A 10,360-nucleotide genomic window follows, 5' to 3' on the forward strand; every position below is an offset into this window, starting at 1 on the left:
TAAAATCCTGTTTAAAAATTACCCTCCCTCCAGCAATCAAAATATTCGAAGCTAATAGGGCCGATAAGACATACTGCAGGCATTAGATTGAAAAAGCGGCCTTGATCCAATCTTTCATCATGTCGTCCTTTACTGCGAATCGAGTTCACGGAATTAACTCGTCAAATATGTAGTTAGTGGCGGTATCCCGTGGAAGGCTGCATGTTCTAATTCTCACTCTCACTGTGCTCATTTGTAACTTCCAATCAAGCCTTGAACTTACGAAATCCAAAGGTGCACTTCATTAATTCAAGCTGCATTGAAAATAGTGTAAAATCAACAAGGTTTGGAGCCCCATGGCAGGCAACTGAAGTCCCTGAGGCCTCTCAAAGAAAAGACAATGTGTTGTTTGGTCCTTCAGATTTCATTTGATTTTCAAGTTTTAGTGGGTTAATCGATGAAATTTTTCATTATCCGCCAAAAACAAACTCACTCCCAAAAAAGTCAATTTTCCCAAGTCTTCTCAGCGGCCATTTTTCAAATGACATCTCTCGCCTTCCTCGGGCTCTTCCGACTAATTTTCAATCCCATTTTGTCTGTTTTGCCCCCAGATGGGTGCCCCTGAATCTTCAGAGATGATCCCCAGCCATACTGACACAATCCCACAGTTTCTTGGCCCACGCAGACCCCTCTTTTCGAAAGAATCTGCAGGGGCACTTTTTAAGCTCTACGGCCTGGCGGAGGATTTTCCCTGAACCCCCAGGTGTGCAATACCTTTTATGAAATGCATACTGCCCAGTCTTGACAAGAGGATAGATTGAACTCTTGGCTTTTTGATTATTCACAGCGCACCTCTAAATACGGGCGTTTCACAAAAGTGAGCCTCCAAGAGTTCGCAACGCGCGTTCGCCGCTCACAATGCACGAAATCTGTTGACCCAATGCGCGTTTGGAATGGGTTGACAGATTGTGCGCGTTGTGATTGGACAACGCTTTGCAAACTGTAGGAGGCGCACTTTTGTGAAACGTCCGTATGCCGTGTGTCTGAGTCATGTTCATGCAATCATGCGATCTGCCATCGATCATAGGAGGCACCAGTAAGAATACGAATAACTCTTCAATTTCCATACGGAAAAATGTAGTTCCCGAGAAAACCTTCTACCCTGTATTTCAAACAGTTCCTCAGGGTGGACGCCTATAGTGTACGTTCATAGGCGTTTACACCCAAGGTTGAAGTTGCTGAAGTATTCGTGTAGGCCCATTACTTTCCTGCAGGTTTGCAGTTTTGTGACTACTACACTTAGGCAAGGCTTGTAGTCTGCACTACCCGCCCATCTGCTTTAAGGACATGTATAAAAACGTTTTGCCAGCAGCACATTACCTTCATCCTTTGGGTTGGGCGTTGCTCAGTCGCTTTACCTACGTCAACACCATCGTTTACGGTTAACTGTTCTCTCTCGCCTGATGCCACGGTCTGATGAGGGCGCCCTCTGGTAGTCGCATTTCGATGCCGAGTCTCCAAGTAGTACAGCAACACCATCGAACAAGCTGGCAGGATATAATATCTGTTTGACCCAATTCCTGCCGATGTCATAACGCCTTAAACAGTCATTTAGCACGTGAAACCTTCACGAGGAAGTTGGGCGTGGAAGCCGCTTTAACATTTCCTGGTTTTAGTAGCTGCATTAAACTATTGATTTGAATTCACACATGCCTCCATTGGTGTTATTCAATTTCCCCCCAATATCTGAGGAACCTTCACAAACACAGCAGTATAGAGGCCAAAACGAAAAGTCAACAAGAAAACTTGAGCAAAAATGTTCTTGCCTCTGGTTTGTGTGACAAAAGTGGGACGCATGGTGGCGCTCGTCAAGTCCCCCAGAGCAAAGGAAAAAAGAAAACTGGCGAGGAGAAGAGTTACCTATTTTCGTGGAAATGCCCACAGGAGGCCATCCCCCATGTTCATGGCTTGCCAGTCTGCTGTGCAATGCTGAGTCCTTTGAATCTCTCGAAAAAAGCTGTAGCCCCCCCCCCATATTCTTGTGACACCTGTGCCGTGCATGATGTAGTTTACTCTTGCGAGTTGATAAATATTAAAAATATTGCCCATCATGGTAGTCATGCCCATCCAGTTGGCAACAGCCAGTGGCAGTTCCTTTCAGCAAGGACCAGACATCCTACACAAGTTTTGTGCTTAAACATGTAAGTGGAGCTTTTTCCTGCTATTCAGATGTCTCTTTTGCCCATAAACATGAAAATTCCTCGAGTATTAAACACAAAATCACAAAGGTCAACAACAGCCCTCCCCCAAGTTAACTTTAACACAAAATTAATCAAAGGGAAGGTACGCAGGACACCAAAGAGTATCATTCGCCTCAATTTTATTTCAGCCAAAGCAAGTTTTAGTTTCGATTAAATGTAATTCGATATCAGCACATAGCCTACGTGCCTTAGCTTGGCAGTAACCCGTCAGTTACTTCTGCTTTCTTTGTTCATTGGAATACTGTAAACACAGCCTGCAATTTTTTTTTAACCCACCGTCAAGGCATCCAACATTACCTACCGTACGAAACTACTTGTTTCATAATTAATATGAAGAGTCAGAGAAACCACTCCATGTTTTATTTCCGGGATTCTGGGAGTTGCTACAATTCTGGTCAGAGTGGGCGCACGTTGAGATTCACTCCTCACCCCTAAGGGACACAAATGGATAGAGAAAGGGTTGGCCAAAGCAACACTCTACATTGGGATGGAAATACACCTTTTGTTCTTCTATACAATTTGGAAATTGCCTACAGTCTTGAAAAAGAATTGTTTAACATTTGTTTTAAAGTTTATTGTAATATTTTACCTATCGAAAATCTTAATCTTAGTCAATTTCAATAGTCTTAATTACTTTTCCAGTGTTTGGTTAAATACATATTTTGCAAGAATGAAATGAGGTAACCAGATTTTAATCAGCCCTGATGGTTTCGTTTTTATCGCAATCCTGCTTCTTTTGTGAAATATTGCTGTGATGACGAGCCACAGAATCTAAAGAAAGCCCTATACAAGTATGAATATGTAATTTTAAAGATTTTGTCTGCTTTTAGTGCCAATCCCCCAATTAGCCACCCTGCCCTGCCCCAGTTACAGACATAACTATTTGCATATGTAAGCGTATACATGTACATATATTCACAAACTGGTCGCGCAAACATCACCCTTTAAACTTTGGCGAAATAAGGTACGGTCTAAGTTAATAAAGCGGGAATTCCACATCAGCTGCTTGAAGTTGAGAATAATATTTTTTCAAAAAGTTTTTTCAATTGTCCATTCGGCAAAACTTCGGTTGTACGCATCTATGCGACAGGTCGAAAAAGGACTGAAGCAAGGGTTTGGAATTTCATGTCGATTCGGAAAATTGTGTTTTAAAAACGTGGGTCTTTCCCTTTCAGACACTTTGATTAGTTTCGTTCGTTTCTTTGACAGATGGAAACGACAACAGGCTGAAACAGTGCTGATATTTGAATAATTATAATGCTATTCTGGCATACTTTTGTAGTTCACTCACCCATGCAATGGGTTCGGCTTCTAAATCTGTAACTCCCTCGCACACTAACCCCAAGAAGCACATGACTTGTCGTGAACCTCCTCCAAAAATTGAAGGCCCGCACATGATTTCGCTGTCTTTTGTTTCAGACATAAACAGGAGGACCTCTTGGAGACTAGCGCCAAAATGAGCGAAATTAAACAAACATCGCAAGGAAAAGGAGTGAAGCTCTCCCCAGTGCACTGATGAGTGCGCCTGTATTGCCCCTTTTAAAAGTGCTTTCTTTCAACATGAAGTATTATGTTGTCACGGATGTATTACATTTTGCAACTATCCAATCCAGAATTGTCGAAATTCTGTCATTAAAGTAAGGAAGAAACCCAAACAAATATGCCCAGTTCTTCTATGATTGCAGTTTGACCGTGGAGAATACAGTGCGAAGGATGGGGGACAAGCCTTCAATCTTAATTTATTTATTTGGGAGGGATCGGAGTTGCAGAGACTAGGAATTTTAAAATGATGACAAAATGATCAAGATAATTTCAACATTTACTGTAGATTACTGTTGTTTTGTAGGTAGTTTTTCAAGGACATTATGCAACATTTTAACGTGACCTTTTCCGATCTGATGAAAGAGTCCCCCTTTTGGTGAACTTACAGAGTAGGCCTACATTGTCTTTTGTGGGCAAAGGGTTGGAGGGCAGTCTGTCCAGATTGTTGGCGCTCGAACCTTTGCCGCGCTTGGATGGATTGCGGATTGCGGGAGAGCCTCCCGATGATTCAGTGCCCTCTATCGTGGCTGTCATCGACTTCCCCCGTCATGCATTATTACACCAAACCCACAACGAGTTGGTTCCCTTTCTCATGTCGTGCACATGTTATAGCAAACACTCGAACGCACACCGGGTACCATCTCGTGACCTCATCGGGTTACTCCCATTCAGTAACATCTTCAGCGCCACGCCGATCCCCTTTGTTTACACAAACCCAAAGCTCATAAACACGCCACCGGGATAATGCCGACCGAAAAATATTATCGCTCCTCTGCAAAAGCCGCGCACGGATATAACTGTGCTGAGGCGCTATGCAGCGTTGTACGTGAGATAACCTTTGCGTGACCTTATCCTCGGGACACGGGGTGCTATAACTCAGTATGTGCCGTGTGAAGATGCTGCCCGCACACAGGCTGTGTAATCAGTAATCGGCTTGCCGTGCAAACCTCCCTCATCCCGGATCGCTACTTGGCAAACGAAAACCACGTATTGCTCCACATAATAGAAGAACACAGCACCAGGAAAAAAATGTGTACTGACGAGGGCAAAAGGTTTTTCCCTTTGAGAGAGATTCTGCTGGGGTGTGAGCAGATTCTCTATGACTTTTCAGATAAAACCAAGCAATAAAGTCAAAAACAGAAACTGCACTTATGCCCACAGGAACCCAGCAATCGATTACAATTTTCAATTACAATTTACAATCAATAATTATTGAAGTCAAATTGTGAACGGATTCACATGTACTGTATAATGTAATATTTTTCTTTATAAAAACGGGCAGAAAGAGATTTATCAAAGGTCGTTTTGGGCTTCTTGGCTTTGACAGTGTTCGTATTTGACGTCAAAAGTTTGAATCAGAGCGTATTTTGATGAGGACGTGCTGAAGATGATTTGAACGAGAATTTGAATTAGATTCCAAAATTAAAAGTTTTGCTCTATTGGGTTACTTTGTTTTGGTGTCCTTTTGTAGTAAATACATGGTTTCCTGTCACAGTGCCATTTCTACGCCCTTCGTCATCAGGGAAGTTGGCACCGAGGACCAATTTAATGGGTCATTAAGAGTTTGCCACTCGACAATCGGGTGACAACGAACTTAACCCAAACTACACCGAAATTGTTGCCATTTGTTATTCGAAACGAACATTCTGTGCCCTATCTTTCCTTTCCTGGAGTCGTACAATTAGTGCTGCTTCCTTGTTGGCAAAAAGAAGCTTGGATAAACATAAACCTGTCTAACCTGGGCCGCGCGGCTCCCTTGTTTTCCCCACGAGATTGTTAGCGCGATTTCCCAGGTATCTCGTCCCCTCGACCTAGGGCCAGAGTACAGTGCGGTACGGTAAACAGTTTCCCCTTCTGATACGATAGAAAAACCATCGCCTCTAATGCAAGATAACAAACAAATGAGCTTGGCTAGCTCGCATACCAAGTAGGGGGCGTATTCGACGCCATAAAAATATCATGTGTTGTATGATCGTGGTTTCGAAATGTACATGTACATCATCATCAGGGGAAATATCAGTTTCCTAAGCAAAATGAAAGAGTACACTGAGACAAATAGGCCTAAGCAAAACTGTATTAAGGAAGTGTACAATACCCTAAAACTGAAACCCCGGTCGATATTTGCCAATTTATGTATCCCGATCGTTATCAATTATCTCATTAATTCTCAAGTATTGATTAATGTGAAACTTTTTTTATCCTCATACATCCTCGGAGAAGGAAACATAACGCAAGAAGAAACAACTGAAAATGTGGAGATGCGGCCATGAACAAGCTTATTAAATCACTTACAAGAAACCGACAACGGACTTTTTTTGAATGATTCTTTGTTAATTGCTCGTGCACAACATTGAATACAATGACGTGTACATGTACATGTATGTGTATGCGGTGGGCTCCACTGAGTGACACAGATATTTCGTTATTCACTCCCTGACATGCAGGCTTTGATAAACAGTCACCGCCAAGGCTGGGTGATTCAGGCATAATAATTTATATCACAGTCCAATGTTAACCGTTAACTTGAAGCCAACGATCAAAGTTGGTAATATTAACGATGCTGCTCCATCGCAACCTATGGATGGTTGTGGCTTGTAGGGTAAGCGTCCTTAAGGTTCTGGTTTATGTGCCACGTGTGACCGAATATGTGAGCCCTTGTGGTATAGCTAGTAATTGGCAAAAGTGAGGGATTTAATGTCACTGACATGTGTTTGTGTGTTTTGTTTTTCCATCCTATATAAACAGGTGAATGATAAATTCAGTGACATTCTAGCTACGGTTTATGGACTAGGAAGAGAACATTGTGCAAAAAGTGAAGGAATGCCATGCAAGTTTATATAGAATGTTTTTTGAATGTTTGGAGTGTAATGTGGTTTGAAAATATTGAATGCACTGCTTAGATCTCAGTGTAGTGGGCGGCAGTTGGGCATATTTCAGATTTTTAGTTTAGTGAAGGCAAAAAAATATCAAGAAAAGCCGACATCGAACGTCATTATTACAAACGTAGTATGATATTTCCCAAAATACCTCTAACAAGATTAATATCACAAACACATATCTTTTCAACAAAATCATTTTTGCAATCAGTGTAAATGTTGCATACATTACTTAACAAAATTACGAGCAACGCTATAGATTCCGATTTTATTGAAAATTTGATTATAGCTAAAATATCCGACGACGTTGTACAATTACGTGTGGTCAAATCGATGTACACTGTATACCTAAAGGGAAAATAAAACTGATAAGTATTCGAACTTGGTGTTTGAGAGAACATGCAACTTCGCAGAGTGACATTTTCTCTGTATCTCTAATTATTTTCTAAAGACGTAATTCGAGACTTACAGGCAGCACAGAAAAATGTTCACGCACACAAAATGTATCTGCCTTTCAATACGTGAAATACAAGTACAGCGAAGCGTGGGGGAGTCGATGTGTTCAGACAAGAAAGACCGACAGACAGGCGTCAAAGGTCCCCACTGATAGTCAGACAGGCCACCCTACAGACATGGAAATAAATCACTAGCAAGTGGGGGCTGGGGAGGAGTGAATACGAACTAAAGAATGGAATTCAGCCACCACCACCCCCAAAAAAAAGAAACAAACATACAAAGCAAAAACTAGCTTTTGCTTCGAACTGCAATCTGTGCTCCTCATTAATTATTAGGCGATTTTCACATCAGTATGAACACAGCGGGTGAGCGTACATGACCACACATGAGTAACAACAAACCAGTTATACGATCAATGAATTGATGAAATCTCAAAAAAAGGTATAGATTTCGCTGTTCATTCCAAATGGAAGACGGTCCAATCTCAAGACGCGCACACGCAGTTCAAGTTGAATAACTGAACTGGTACACGACCGACTGTATTTCACTCTTCGCGATTTCATCCACACATCGCAGGGTCCCACGTGCGAAGTTATCAGAGCACGAGTACTTTGAAAGTATTATGTCTCCAATTAAGACCGGCAGCTTTCCAGTGCATGATGCGAGGGTGCGTGCGGGAACTGACATGTTATGTTTAATGTCGTCTCCACTCATCGTCCAACTAATCAGCCGACTGCATGTGAATGCCACGCCAGCGAGGGTCCACAGCTTTGTTTACATTTGAAACAGATCCACGAAGCTCTTGCGCATAATATATGGTACGATTCGCGCTGGGCACCAACGACTCGATAGGTACAGTCGACACGCCAATAATAATATTTCATAACACCAAATCATACGGTTTCTACTTAACAGATATGCATACATGAATATATGAAATATGCAGATTAACCTTTACCATAATTAGCCATGTGCATCTCTCTGTACTCATTAGATACGTATGACTGAATAATCCTTGATACATGTACGTGGTTAGGTTACATAATATAGATCCAGCAAAGTAGCCGGTAAGTCCCGAATTTTTGAGAATTTTTACAAACTGAATTAGAAAGAGGATAAATAGTCACCTTCACCGACAAGGTTCCCCCTGGGATGTTATATTTGTTGTCTGAGATGGCAGCCATAATGTGTAGAGCTTTCACTACTCGAGGTTTCCTCCGACCCCCACCGTGTTGTCCAAGAAATCCCCGATGTCTTGTTCTGCTCTGCAGGTACCGCGAGATCCAAACTTGTGAGAGAATTTACCACTTACACAAATTCGGATCTACAGGGTTGATGCAGAGCAGGAATAGAGTGAGGACAGTCCGACAGGTAAGGTGTCGCCGAAACGGCTCCCTCGGCGGGCTGTATATTGGCGAGCCGTAAAAGTAGCGGCAGTGGGAATGTAATTACACTTGTTCCCCCTGCCAGTGGCCGGGGTCGGCACACGAGAGGCACATGTTTTACGAGGTCGCCGGAGGTACGGTGAGCGGGGAGCACGGGCTGCGTGTACATGTACGAAAGAAGGTCCCCATCGAAAGGAAAATAAAAAAAAAATTCCCCAAATCTGTCACAATTTGCTCTCACCACGTTCTAAGCAAAGGACCTGCAAAAATTGCGGAGAGTGCGGGCTACACAGTGTAAATAAATTATCAGTCAGGGCTAGACCGTGGACTCGCAATAATGGCCCTAGTCGGTAATTTATGGAAGAGGGGATCAGTCATCCATGTCGGGACCTGAACCCATGCGAGTGAGAGGGGACGCCAGGCCCTAGTTACCTTCGCGAAAAATCACATCAGCACCAGCACTGAAGTCTTATTTCATGGGGAAAAACCACAGGCCAAATTATGACCTGTTTTTCGGGAGTGCAAAAAAGGACACTTCACAGGCAACGCATAGAATTCATTAAAAAAAAATGAGTGTAGAGCCTTTTGTGGGCCAACTGGCGAGAGATCCCCGATCATACTTTCAGACTTCGTTGAAGGATATGGACCAGTGATTTCCCCTCTCGCTTGGACAAAACCCAGGATTGTCTGATGACGACTGTGGAGGGGACAAAAGGTGTATTCCTGGTCATAAAAGAGGGGGGAATTTCTCTCCGCAAACAGTCGCAGTCAGCAGTAATCACGTACATTTGAACTGAGCAAACAGGCACGATTCGATCTGATTTGACCCACGGTTATTCATGTTGTTACTAGTGCGAAAAGCGGGTTTGGGAATATTAAGCGTAAAAAAAATGCTTGGTACGGAGGATTAAATCTATTTGAGCCATTAGAGTAACCAATCCCCTCCAGTCAGCTGCTAATCCAATCATATTTTCTCTTGCCAGTGACAATTGGGCGTCTTTGGGGACTGCAATCACACCATAATTCTTCACAAACATGGTCGCATCGAATAAAAAACACGGTGGACAGATTTAGACATTACGACATGGAATTAGTCATAGCCTAATGGCCCTGATTCATAAATTAGTATAGCAACTCGAGGGCATGTGTTGAATTTAACCTACATGATGTACCGTGAAGAAATGAACACCTGTAGGGGTACAAAGTGTGGGATGAAATTCGTAAAATCTGGAGAAAGACCTGCAAGGCGATCATAGATGGATTTTATAGATGTTTTATCGCGAGCAATTGTGTAGGCTATGTGGGTCGTGAATATCAAAATGCTTTTCATCATTCTAAAAACTGAAAAATATTTGATTTAAATGAATTTCTTTTGGACTAAGTGGTTTTTCTGTTTTCTCAGAAAGAAAGCCTGGGTATAATTTTGAAATCATTTAATGGGCTCGTAATTACAGGTCAAGGTTAGAATCTGAACGCACGTAAAGCAGACAGGCATTAGGCCTATGTGCGGCGCAGGTGCTTTATTGCATACTCACCCGAACTCGCACAGTTCCAGTGTCTTCTGCGTAACATCATGGCGTACAGACGGAGACCGGGCTCTGTAGACGGAACAAGCGGCCATCGCGTGGGAGTCAACGCCGGCGAGGAGCCGCCAAAAGAACACCCCGTGTCCTCACCTGCCCCGCTCCGCTGTCGACTGATCTTGACCTTAACATGAGGCGGTGACGACGGCAGCCGGCCCAGCGCGAATAAACCGGGGCGGTATGTACACGGCTTATCTATATACACATCTATCAGCCGGGGAGTGCTGAAAATATTGGACGGGGCCGGGTTAAACATTAACCGGCCGGACCCGACCCGC

General features: G+C 43.0%; 1 long non-coding RNA gene across 1 annotated transcript; it reads right to left on the reverse strand.

The window, feature by feature from the left end:
* Positions 1-2,342: 2,342 nt before the first annotated feature.
* LOC147798309 (uncharacterized) lies at positions 2,343-10,118 on the reverse strand. The gene is made up of 2 exons (XR_015426240.1): positions 10,035-10,118; positions 2,343-2,671 (listed from the first exon to the last, which is right to left on the reverse strand). It is a non-coding gene; the product is annotated as an uncharacterized LOC147798309 (long non-coding RNA).
* Positions 10,119-10,360: the final 242 nt, after the last annotated feature.

The sequence above is a fragment of the Acanthaster planci genome, linkage group LG08, assembly GCF_054643075.1.
Source record: "Acanthaster planci isolate LZ-2023a linkage group LG08, COTS_SCS, whole genome shotgun sequence".
Taxonomy (NCBI): Eukaryota; Metazoa; Echinodermata; class Asteroidea; order Valvatida; family Acanthasteridae; genus Acanthaster; species Acanthaster planci.